This window comes from Moschus berezovskii, chromosome 11 (assembly GCF_049115385.1).
Source record: "Moschus berezovskii isolate FMDL1 chromosome 11, NW_MosBer_1.0, whole genome shotgun sequence".
In the NCBI taxonomy this organism is placed as follows: Eukaryota; Metazoa; Chordata; class Mammalia; order Artiodactyla; family Moschidae; genus Moschus; species Moschus berezovskii.
In genome coordinates, this window is record NC_142470.1 from 50,138,092 (window position 1) to 50,151,634 (window position 13,543).

Sequence of the window (13,543 nt, forward strand, 5' to 3'; positions counted from 1 at the left end):
CCAGTGAGTCAACTCGTCCCATGAGGTGGCCAAAGTATTGCAGTTTCAGCTTTAGCATAAGTCCTTCCAAAGAACACCCATTATTAGAGAAATGCAAATCAAAACTATAATGAGATATCACCTCACATCGGTCAGAATGGCCATCATCAAAAAGTCTACAGAGGGTATGGAGAAGGTGTGGAGAAAAGGGAACACTTTTGCACTGTTAGTGGGGATGTAAACTGATACAGCCACTATAGAAGGAAGACAGATCTTTCCATAGTGGCTATGTCAATTTGCCAGCAAAGGACCATCTAGTCAAAGCTATGGTTTTTCCATTAGTCATGTATGGATGTGAGAGTTGGACTATAAAGAAAGCTGAGTGCTGAAGAAATTATACTTTTGAACTGTGGTGTTGGAGAAGACTCTTGAGAGTACCTTAGACTGCAAAGAGATCCAACCAGCCCATCCTAAAGGAAAAATCAGTCCTGAATATTCATTGGAAGGCCTGATGCTGAAGCTGAAACTCCAATAGTTTGGCCACCTGATGAGAAGAACTGACTCATTTGAAAAGACCCTGATGCTGGGAAAGATTGAAGGCAGGAGGAGAGGGGACAACAAAAGATGAAATGGTTGGATGGCATCACTGACTCAATGGACTTGAGTTTGAGTAAACTCTGGGAGTTGGCGATGGACAATGAGGCCTGGTGTGCTGCAGTCCATGGGGTTGCAAAGAGTCAGACACAACTGAGTGACTGAACTGAACTGAACTACGGAAGATGGTATGGAGATTCCTTAAAAAGCTAGGAATAAAACCACAATCCCAGTCCTAGGCATATACCCTGAGGTAATCAAAACTGAAAAAGACAATTATCCCATTTTTCATTGCAGCACTGTTTACAATAGCTAGAACATGGAAGCAACCTAGATGCCCATTGACAGATGAATGGATAAAGAAGTTATGGCACATACACACAATGGAATAATACTCAGCCATGAATAGGAACACATATGAGTCAGTTCTGATGAGGTGGATGAACCTAGAACTTATTCTAATGAACATATACGGAATCAATAAAAACGATACTGAAGAATTTATTTACAGGGCAGCAGTGGAGAAACAGACATAGACTTATGGACATGGGGAGAGGGGAGGAGAGGGTGAGATGTATGGAAAAAGAGAAATATGGAAACTTACATTCAGTTCAGTTCAGTTCAGTCGCTCAGTCATGTCCAACTTTTTGCGACCCCATGAATCACAGCACGCCAGCCTCCCTGTCCATCTCCAACTCTTGGAGTTCACTCAAACTCATGTCCATCTAGTCGGTGATGCCATCCAGCCATCTCATTCTCTGTCGTCCCCTTCTCCTCCCACCCCCAATTCTTCCTAGCATCAGACTCTTTTCCAGTGAGTCAACTCGATGCATGAGGTGGCCAAAGTATTGGAATTTCAGCTTTAGTCCTTCCAATGAACACCCAGGAATGATCTCCTTTAGAATGGACTGGTTGGATCTCCTTGCAGTCCAAGGGACTCTCAAGAGTCTTCTCCAGCACCACAATTCAAAAGCACCAATTCTTCGGCGATAAGCTTGCTTCAGAGTCCAACTCTCACATCCATACATGACCACTGGAAAAACCATAGCCTTGACTAGACGGACCTTTGTTGGCAAAGGAATGTCTCTGCTTTTTAATATGCTATCTAGGTTGGTCATAACTTTCCTTACAAGGAGTAAGCGTCTTTTAATTTCATGGCTGCAATCAGCATCTGCAGTGATTTTGGAGCCCCAAAAAATAAAGTCTGACACTGTTTCCACTGTTTTTCCATCTATTTCCCATGAAGTGATGTGACCAGATGCCATGATCTTTGTTTTCTGAATGTTGAGCTTCAAGCCAACATTTTCACTCTCCTCTTTCACTTTCATCAAGAGGCTTTTGAGTTCCTCTTCACTTTCTGCCATAAGGGTGGTGTAATCTGCATATCTGAGGTTATTGATATTTCTCCCAGAAATCTTGATTCCAGCTTGTGCTTCTTCCAGCCCAGCATTCTTCATGATGTACTCTGCATATAAGTTAAATAAGGAGGGTGACAATATACAACCTTGACGTACTCCTTTTCCTATTTGGAACTGGTCTGTTGTTTCATGTCCAGTTCTGACTGTTGCTTCCTGACCTGCATACAGGTTTCACAAGAGGCAGGTCAGGTGGTCTGGTATTCCCATCTCTTGAAGAATGTCCCACAGTTTATTGTGATCCACACAGTCAAAGGCTTTGGCATAATCAATGAAGCAGTAATAGATGTTTTTCTGGAACTCTCTTGCTTTCTCCATGATCCACCAGATGTTGGCAATTTGATCTCAGGTTCCTCTGCCTTTTCTAAAATCTGTCTGAACATCTGGAATTTCACGGTTCACATACTGCTGAAGCCTGGCTTGGAGGATTTTGAGCATAACTTTACTACCCTGTGAGATGAGTGCAATTGTGCGGTAGTTTGAGCATTCTTTGGCATTGTCTTTCTTTGGGATTGGAATGAAGACTGACCTTTTCCAGTCCTATAGCCACTGCTGAGTTTTCCTAATTTGCTGGCATATTGAGTGCAGCACTTTCACAGCATAATTTTTCAGGATTTGAAATAGTCAATTGGAATTCCATCACCTCCACTAGCTTTGTTTGTAGTGATGCTCCCTAAGGCCCACTTGACTTCACATTCCAAGATGTCTGGCTCCAGGTGAGTGATCATGCCATCGTGATTATCTTCATCGTGAAGATCTTTTTTGTACAGTTCTTCTGTGTATTCTTGCCACCTCTTCTTAATATCTTCTGCTTCTGTTAGGTCCATACCATTTCTGTCCTTTATCGAGCTCATCTTTGCATGAAATGTTCCCTTGATGTCTACAATTTTCTTGAAAAGATCTCTTGTTTTTTCCGATTCTGTTGTTTTCCTCTATTTCTTTGCATTGATAGCTGAGGAAGTCTTTCTTATCTCTCCTTGCTATTCTTTGGAACTCTGCATTCAGATGCTTATAGCTTTCCTTTCCTCCTTTGCTTTTCGCTTCTCTTCTTTTCACAGCTATATGTAAGGCCTCCTCAGACAACCATTTTGCTTTTTTGGTTTTCTTTTCCATGGGGATGGTCTTGGTCCCTGTCTCCTGTACAATGTCACGAACAGAGCTCGTGTACAGAGTCCTGTACAATGTCCTGTACAGAGCTCATCAGGCACTCTATCTATCAGATATGGACCCTTAAATCTATTTCTTACTTCTATTGTATAATCATAAGGGATTTGATTTAGGTCATATCTGAATGGTCTAGTGGTTTTCCCTACTTTCTTCAATTTAAGTCTGAATTTGGCAATAAGGAGTTCATGATCAGAGCCACAGTCAGCTCCTGGTCTTGTTTTTGCTAACTGTATAGAGCTTCTCTATCTTTGGCTGCAAAGAATGTAATCAATCTGATTTCGGTGTTGACCATTTGGTGATGTCCATGTGTAGAGTCTTCTCTTGTGTTGTTGAAAGAGGGTGTTTGCTATGACCAGTGCGTTCTCTTGTCAAAACTCTATTAGCCTTTGCCCTGCTTCATTCCGTGCTCCAAGGCCAAATTTGCCTGTTACTCCAGGTGTTTCTTGACTTCCTACTTTTGCATTCCAGTCCCCTATAATGAAAAGGACATCTTTTTTGGGTGTTAGTTCTAAAGGCTCTTGTAGGTCTTCATAGAACTGTTCAACTTCGGCTTCTTCAGCATTATTGGTTGGGGCATAGACTTGAATTACTGTAATATTGAATGGTTTGCCTTGGAAATGAACAGGAGTCATTCTGTCGTTTTTAAGATTGCATCCAAGTACTGCATTTAGGACTCTTTTGTTGACCATAATGGCTACTCCATTTCTTCTAAGGGATTCCTGCCCACAGTAGTAGATATAATGGTCATCTGAGTTAAATTCACCCATTCCAGTCCATTTTAGTTCACTGATTCCTAGAATGTCGACGTTCACTCTTGTCATCTCCTGTTTGATCACTTCCAATTTGCCTTGATTCATGGACCTAACATTCCAGGTTCCTATACAATATTGCTCTTTACAGCATCGGACCTTGCTTCTATCACCAGTCACATCCTCAGCTGGGTATTTGTTTTGCTTTGGCTCCATCCCTTTATTCTTTCTGGAGTTATTTCTCCACTGATCTCCAGCAGCATACTGGGCACCTACCGACCTGGGGAATTCCTCATTCAGTATCCTATCATTTTGCCTTTTGATACTGTTCATGGGGTTCTCAAGGCAAGTATACTGAAGTGGTTTGCCATTCCTTTCTCCAGTGGATCACATTCTGTCAGACCTCTCCACCGTGACCCGTCCGTCTTGGGTGGCCCCACACGGCATGGCTTAGTTTCATTGAGTTAGACAGGGCTGTGGTCCACATGATCAGATCAACTAGTTTTATGGCCTTATGATTTCAGTGTGTCTGCATACCATATGTAAAATAGATAGCCAAAGGGAATTTGCTCTATGGCTCAGGAAACTCAAAATGAGGCTCTGTATCAACCTAGAGGGGTGGGATGGGGTGGGAGATGGGAGGGAGTTTCAAAAGGAAGGGGATATATGTATACCTATGGCAGATTCATGTTGAGGTTTGACAGAAAACAGAAAACTTCTGTAAAGCAATTATCCTTCAATAAAAAATGAATTAAAAAAATAAACAATTGGGCTGTACATAAAACATGAATATCCTTTTTATCTCAGCATTCCCATTCATTATATATCAAAGTGGCCTGATGACAGTGAATAATAATTATGATTTTTTATGAAAAAAAAATTGTTCATGTATAAAGGGTTCTTTGCTGATTTCTATTTGCCTGAACATTCATGTTGAAACAGGTATTGAATGAAATCTTTCAGCATTTCTGTCATCCCTATTTTAGTATCTGTCACAGACAGAATTCAGATGACTTTTTCTTTTGGTCATTATGGAATACAGTTAAAAACAAAAGTCAGTCTAGAATAATAGTTCTCCAAACGAGGTCTGAATTTTTGGTTAAAAGTTCATGAGACAATAACCAAGAAAAAAAGTGGAAAAAAAAAGCTTACTAAATCCACCAGAAACAGACCTGACAGTTTATAATTGAAGAAAATGCTCCCTATCCTAGAAGCATCTTTGCGAAACTCATTCTAGGAAAGACAAATTTAATACCTGCTATCTAATCCCTTAGCATATTAGAATCAGGAAAATAGTAGGAGGAAATTGACTGGTATCTGGAGACACAGAGTATTGAGAAGTGACAGCCTAGAAGCCCAGAAATGCACACTGCCCTGGGACAATTTATTGGAAGATAAAATTGTCCCATAAACCTCTATAGCTCCTGGGACTATCACTGTATTAACGTGAAACAGCCGAATAACAAATGTTAGTGTTTGATGATGAGATGTCAAAACAAGATAAATTATACTTCTAAGAAAAATGACAACTTAAGGGCAAGCATTTAAATCCTCTCTTCCTGACTGATAGAGACAAAGGAAAACATTACAATGAATAAACTCTCAAAGTAGTTTTCAAAAATGAAACCGAATTCCAAACACAGAATCTGCTTTAAGCAGTTTATTCTAGTCTTAGATTCAATGACGTCAAATGGAAGAAGACATTAAAATGACTCCCAGCCTCCAGTTGTATTACGGTGTTTCTGGGCGGTAGGAAATCAATAGCAGAGACTATGGTAGAGCTCCATTACAATCATTCATTTCAGAGGTCAGGGTTAGCCACTGGACAAAAGGAGATCCCTCATTCTGGATCTCTTTCCTCTGCTCAAAAATCAGTATCAATGGAAAACCCAAGGACAAATCTAGCAATATCAAATAGAATGAGTAATTTCTCTGTGGCTCTAATTTAATAATAAAGAAAAGTCCAATTTTAAATGGGGCATAAAATCAAGACCAAACAACTAAAGAAGTAGGAAAAAAAATGAAAATCTGATTCAGTGGCTTTGAGAAGCAAAAGAAAACAAAAGTGAGTCTGGATATATGTGAAAATTTAGTTTATATACACAGCACTTAATCTAAATAGAAATTTTAAGACCAAATACCAGAATATGGAACAAATATCAGACATAGACTATGAAAGGCTTATTCCTTTTATGATCAATACATCAAGTAATCTCTAACTTTAAGAAATGCTTAAATATCATTTTCCCTAAACATTTGCTATAGAAAAATACATTATGATAAATAATTTATACATACACATATACTATCTATATAGAATAGATTAATTTGCTTTGAAAGACTGATATAAAGATATGGCAAAGATCTAGATATTATAAGCAAAATGGTTATAATAATGACTGTTGCTATATATTATTTTATACTAATAATGTAAATGATGACTTTTCATTCAAACATTAGTGTTATGGAATCTAATTTGATACAGAAATGAAAAATCAGCAGTAATTGGTATCATCTCTGAAGAAAGTTGTAACTTCTGAAGAAAAGTCATAGTATAAGCTTCCTAATATAATGTTTATTATAAATAAACATTTATAATAAATGTTTATTATAAACTCAATAAACATTAAGTTTATTTTAAAATAATGAAAGCTTCCTACATAAAATCAGAGTGAAGTATGAATACTAAGATGGCAATATGTTTATAAGCATATTCATACTGCAGTGTTATGAATTAACTTGAAAAAGTTGGATAAGAACACAAGGTGAAATATTCTAATTTCAATTAAAATCTGCAATGAAGGAGACCTGGATTAGAGCCTTGGTTTGGGAAGATCCCTGGAGGAGGGCATGGCTACCCACTCCAGTATTCTTGCCTGGAGAATCCCCACAGATAGAGGAGCCTGGCGAGTACAGAATTGGCTAGGACAGAGGATTCCATGGGATTGCAAAGAGTCTGACACAACTAAGCAACTAAGTACAGCACAGCACAGTGGTCTGAAGTAAGTACAGTAGCTGCACTAACGAATAAGTCGGAAATATCCTAATTTTAAGTAAAAATCTCTGTTTAATAAGAACCTTCTCTTATTTCTTAAAGAAAAGATCGTGTGGGCTTATGGCAAGCTAAAGAAATGCAAATAAGTTAGTTTTTTAGTTTCCAAAATTATTTTTAGCCCTCCACAGAGTTACTTGCACATATTTAAACTCCTGTCTTCCCTCAAAATGGAGTGGAGAGGGCAGAGTCTTCTTCATTCTATAAAGGTTAAGATATAAGTATGGTTTCTTACTCAGAAAAAAAGGGATTTTTACTAATAAGATAATTCAAAACATTTCATTTGGTTCTGTGTTACTGACTATTACAAAATCATGTCTGATTCACTTACATTCTTCACCAAGATAATTAGAATTACTTTTATGTCTTTTGAAAGATGTATCTTTTTAGGAAAAAAATGCACAAATATCTTTTATTTCCTCAACTTGTGAGGACACATAACAATAGATACAGCTTTTAAAAAGATATAACACTGCTGAAGTTAGAATAAGAATAGATTGAAAAAAAAATCATTTGAGTACCTGAAAAACTTGATACATGAAAGAGGAGGGGATATATCAACAAAACAAGAGCAAATGTCAGTGAAGAAAAAAAAAATAGAGAAGAAGGAAGAGACAAAACAGAGCTCATGAGCAAAAATAATGTGCAATCAATGATTAAAAATCAGATTTTAATAATAAGAATGAATCTAGCACACTTGATTCAGGCAAACACCTTCCCACAGACATCAATTGCATTCATTTAATACACTTGTGTATTGTCACATTCCTAGTATGGCCTTCTTTTTATGTTTCAATGGGAATCAATGATCAACTCAGATAATTTCTTAAATAACTGTTTTACTCAAAATTTTTATGTTGCTACAATAATCTACCCTCCTAATTTTATAAAAGCATATGCAAGAGCCTACCTCTTTCTTTCTTAAAACTTTCAAAATGAAAATGAATTCTTCTGAGAATATGATGAAATAGAAAACAACTTAAGGATTTGTATCAGAATTTAGCTCAACAATAAAAATAAACAGAAATAATAATCAAAATATCTAGAAATCAATATAGAAGATCAAAATTTTATTATTATAATTTCCAGCAGATGTACTGAGAATTAAGATATAATAGATTTTCTCCCTGATCTGGCATAATATTCAAGTTTCTTACTGTAATAATCTGCCAATTTTAAGATAGGAATATTGAGCAATGATTTATCTGCAATACAAAAGTATTAATAATATCTATACCATAATTGTGTTATGAGAAATAAATGCATGATTAATAAGAAAAAGATGTAGTTCAAAAAGGTGATAATTCGTTTCAAGTATTCAGAATTCTCAATTTCTTTTCTCTCTTTTGTCTCTGTGTTTATTACTTTACACATATACACACAACACAAGGAAAATTTTAAATATTCTGATTTAGTAATAATGGAAACAGAAAATCTTAACATTTGTGAGACAGAGAAAATAGTGCTTGGGGAAAATGTTATATTAAATGCTTATACAAAAGACAAATTAGTAAGTGAAAAATTCCACCTTAAAAACTAGAAAAAAAAGACAAATAAATGCAGGAAGAAATAATAAAATAATAAAGGTAAGAGCAGAAATCACTAATATCATGAGAAGAAAAAACAACAGAAAAGCTTCAGTGAAACTCAATATTTCTACTTTGATCAATAATAATAGATCTCTGAAAAGATCTTTAAAATAAATATGTATATGATACCATAATTGCCATCAGTAAATGAGAAAAAGGATATTTCTATAGGTTTTAAGGACATTAAAGGCTACTAATGAATATCAGTTATCTAGTTTTGCCAGTAAATTTAATATCTTAGACTGAAATGAATAAATTCCATAGAAGACAAACTACATAATTTACTTATTAAGAATTAAAATCAGTATTATCTTAACAAAAACAATTCAAAGATTTTATAAGAGATTCTGAAAACTTCTAAAGATCAATATACTCAGAAATGTAGCTTCAGATATCCTTAATGAAATATTAGTAAATCAAATATAGCAATAAATAAAGATCATTATATATGATGGCCCAATGGGGTTATCCCAGGAACCTAAGGTTGGTTCAAAATCTTAAATTCAATAAATGAAAATCACCATAGCAACACACTTCAGAAGAAATACCATATAACTCTCTCAAAAGATATAGAAAAAGAATTTGGCAAAACTTCATCCTTTTATCTTTTAGAATAAAAAGCAAAATTGTCTTTTAATTGGTATGCTTTTATCAATCAAAGATGTGTCACAATTGCAATTGGTAGGATGCGTTTTGTTTTAAAAGCTCACAAAATAGTGATACTTCTCCCAAATAGCAGAATTTAAGATTCAGAGAAATGTAATAGTCACATTATGTGACTGACTGTTCTTCCAGCCCTAAAGCCAGGGTATTCACTATTTTCATCATACAGTGTATTAGTCTTCCATGGCTGTTAAAACCAATGACCACAAGAACTGGTAGCATAAGACAACTAAAATTCATTCTTTAGTGTGTTACCAACTTGTTCTTTACTGTATTAGCAAGATAGTATATTCTCTATTTTCATTATACAGTGTATTAGCTTTCTGTGGCTGTTATAACCAATTACCACAGACTAGGTGACATAATGGAGAAGGCAATGGCAAGCCACTCCAGTACTCTTGCTTGGAAAATCCCATGGACAGAGGAGCCTGGTAGGCTGCAGTCCATGGGGTCGCTACTAGTCGGACACGACTGAGCAACTTCACTTTCACTTTTCACTTTCACACATTGGAGAAGGAAATGGCAACCCACTCCAGTGTTCTTGCCTGGAGAATCCCAGGGACGGCAGAGCCTGGTCGGCTGCCGTCTATGGGGTGGCACAGAGTTGGACACGACTGAAGCGACTTAGCAGCAGCAGGTGACATAAAACAACTTAAAATTTATTCCCTCACTGATCCAGAGGTCAGAAGTTCAAAATCAAGGTGTTGGCAAGCTTGAATTCTCTTCAGAAGGATTGTGCAGGAAACTTTCTCTTGTTTCTTCTAATTACTGGTTGCTGCCATCATTCCTTGGCTTTCTTTTTATTTATTTGTATTGGCAGCCCACTCCAGTGTTCTTGCCTGGAGAATCCCAGGGATGGGGGAGCCTGGTGGGCTTCCGTCTATGGGGTCACACAGAGTCGGACACGACTGAAGTGACTTAGCAGCAGCAGCAGCATTGTAGTTAAAACGTTTAACATGAGATTTAGAGTCTTGAGTTTCCCAGGTGGCTAAGTGGGAAAGGATCTGCCTGCCGGTTGATTCAAGTCTCAGATTCCATCCATGGGTCTGGAAGATCCCCTGGGGTAGGAAATGGCACCACACTCCACTATATTTGCTTGGAAAATTGCATGAACTGAGAAACCTGGTGGGCTACAGTCCCTGGGGCCACAGTAGAACATGACTGAGTACTACAATCTTAATAAACTTTTAAATATAAAATACAGTATTGATAATACACAATGTAGTATTGTTAGCTACAGACACAGTGTCATGCAGCAGACCTCTACAACTTACTCATCTTGCACAGCTGAAACTTTAGACTTGAATAGCAACTTTTCATTTTGCCCTCATCACAGCTACTGGAAACCACGTTACTCTATGCTTTGATGAGTTTTATTATTTTAAATACCTCATTTAAGTGTAAATATTTGTTCTGTGATTGGCTTAGCATACTGTCCTCAAGGTTCATCTGCGTTGTACTTATGGCAGGATTTCCATCTTTTATGACAGTGATATTTGCCTGTGTGTATATAACACATTTTCTTTGTGCATTCACCTGTTAATGGACATTTAAGTTGCTTCCATACCTTGGTTACTGTGAATAGTTCTCCAATGAGCATGGGAGTGTAAATAGCTCTTCAAGATCCTAATTTTGATCCCGTTGGATAAATACTTAGCACGATTGTTAAGTCTTATGGCAGTTATATTTTTAATTTCTGGAGGAATCTCCAGTTTTTCACAGCAGCTGCCCCATTTTACATTCTCATCAATATTGATGATTCCACTTTTTCTACATCCTCTCCTACACTTGTTATCTTTCTTTTGATGAAGTGTTAATGATATTTCCATACATCTTAACTGGGTCAGGAAGATCCTCTGGAGGAGGGCATGGCAACCCACTCCAGTATTCTTGTCTGGAAAATTCCATGGACAGAGGAGCCTGGTGGGCTACCGTCCATAAGATCAGAGTCAGACATGACTGAGCAACTAATGCTAACAGCTGTGAAGTAATAGTTCATTATTTTGATTTGCTTTTCCCTGTTGATTAACCATGTTAAGCATTTTTCATATATGGTTATTTATATATTTTCTTTAGAGAAAGTCTATTCAAACCCTTTGTTTATTTTTTTTTCAGATGAGTTATTCAGATTTTTGCTTATTGAACAGTAGGAATTCCTTATACATTTTGAACATTAACACCTTATGGATATGTTGTTATTGTTCCATTGCCAAGTCATATCCAACTCTCCATGCTTGTAAATATTTCTTTCCATTCCATTGATTTACATTTTATTCTATTAATTTTCTTTTGCTTTGTGTGAAAAAGCTTTTTAATTTGATGGAATTTTACTTATCTATTTTTGCTTTTGTTGCCTGTGCTTTGAATGTCACATCCAAAAATAAATATTGCCAAGATCAATGTCCTGAAGTTTTCTGCAGTTCTTTTCTCTGAATTTTATAGCTTCAAACCTTAAGTTGAGGCTTTTAATCCCCTGTTGACTTGACTTTTACATTTTTTTCTTTTCTTTTGGTCATGTCAGTTTATTGAGGAATTTGTGATGTTAAAGTTAACTCTCTTCACTTGATTATTTTTCATGATGTCAAATAAAGCTCCAAAGGCTATAAGCCATGATGTTTCAATATTACTTTCCCATATTTTGTTCAGGAAACACAAAATTCAAATCCAAAGAAATGTTCCAGTGAATCTGAAAATTGCTCTCATCCTACCTTTTTTCAAAAGGTGGTAATTAAAGGTTTGGAAGTACAGTGGCAAGGAGGAAGGATGAAAGTGGGACATGAAGAAAGCAGATATTTTAGCTCAATTTCACTTTCAAAGGTCCAAATCTTTCCAATTTTTTTTTTAACATGTTTTGCACCAAAAAAGGAATCAATACTTTTCATTCCACTCTTGTCAACTTTAGCCAAAGCCTTCTGCTGCTGCTGCTGCTAAGTCGTTTCAGTCGTGTCCGACTCTGTGGGACCCCACAGACGGCAGCCCACTAGGCTCCTCTGTCCCTGGGATTCTCCAGGCAAGAACACTGGAGTGGGTTGACATTTCCTTCTCCAATGCATGAAAGTGAAAGTGAAGTCACTCAGTCCTATCAGACTCTTATGGACCCCATGGACTATAGCCTACCAGGCTTCTCTGTCCATGGGATTCTACAGGCAAGAGTACAGGAGTGGGTTGCCATTTCCTTCTCCAAAATCCTTCTGCATTGTAGTCATTTTACTATTTTTCTTCACAGTCTTGAAATCTTTACAATTAAACACTGTAATCTTCTTTTGCTTCTACAGGCTTATTTGATAATTTTGCTTTCTTCTATGGAGGGTTTCACACTGAAGCTGGAGGTTCTGGAAGCTTTAAATATTTAGATAAGTCATCATCACTTAATTGTTTAGGGATGTATCAGATATCAGACCATAGATATAATGGACATAATACTCATCCTTGTCACTGGAAACCTGGCCACCAGAGAAAAACGCAATAGACTGTACCCTGGCACTGACATTTACCATATTGGTTTTTAAAGCTGCCATAGTCTCATTAACTTTTTTTTTAGTCCTAGCCATTTTAATGTCTTCCCTTTGCTGTACAACTAGTATTTCTTTTTGTCTATTTCTTTCTCCTCTGTCATGGGTCTAGGTAACTTCTCAAGTTCAGGACGTTTCAGCAACAAGTTGCAATCCAGGAACGTTTCATCCATCACAACTTGATCCAGGGATTGAAACTTCCCCTCTTTATTGGCCATAATAAGATAGTGGAGAAATAGAAACAGACTCCATAGATGTGGCAAAGTGAAGAAGACCTCCTGATTCATTTATAAATCAAGAGTTTTTTTTTCCTTGAAAATCTTTATTTCAAACAGCTGCGGTAGACACATATTCAACAAGTAAATGGCTCCTTCCCCTGAACATGGATTCAGTTCAGTCTCTCAGTCGTGTCTAACTCCTTGCGACCCCATGAATCACAGCACGCCAGGCCTCCCTGTCCATCACCAGCTCCCCGAGTTCACTCAAACTCATGTCCATCAAGTCAGTGATGCCATCCAGCCATCTCATTCTCTGTCGTCCCCTTCTCCTCCCACCCTCAATCCCTCCCAGCATCAGAGTCTTTTCCAGTGAGTCAACTCTTTGCATGAGGTGGCCAAAGTACTGGAGTTTGAGCTTCAGCATCAGTCCTTCCAATGAACACCCAGGACTGATCTCCTTTAGAATGGACTGGTTGGACATCTCCTTGCAGTCCAAAGGACTCTGAAGAGTCTTCTCCAACACCACAGTTCAAAAGCATCAATTCTTCAGTGATCAGCTTTCTTCACAGTCGAACTCTCATAACCATACATGACCACTGGAAAAA

The 13,543-nt window shown here is 37.2% G+C and overlaps 1 pseudogene; it reads right to left on the minus strand.

The window, feature by feature from the left end:
• Nucleotides 1–11,922: 11,922 nt before the first annotated feature.
• Nucleotides 11,923–13,109, minus strand: LOC129540026 (ribonuclease H2 subunit B pseudogene; annotated as a pseudogene).
• Between the last annotated feature and the right edge of the window lie 434 nt (nucleotides 13,110–13,543).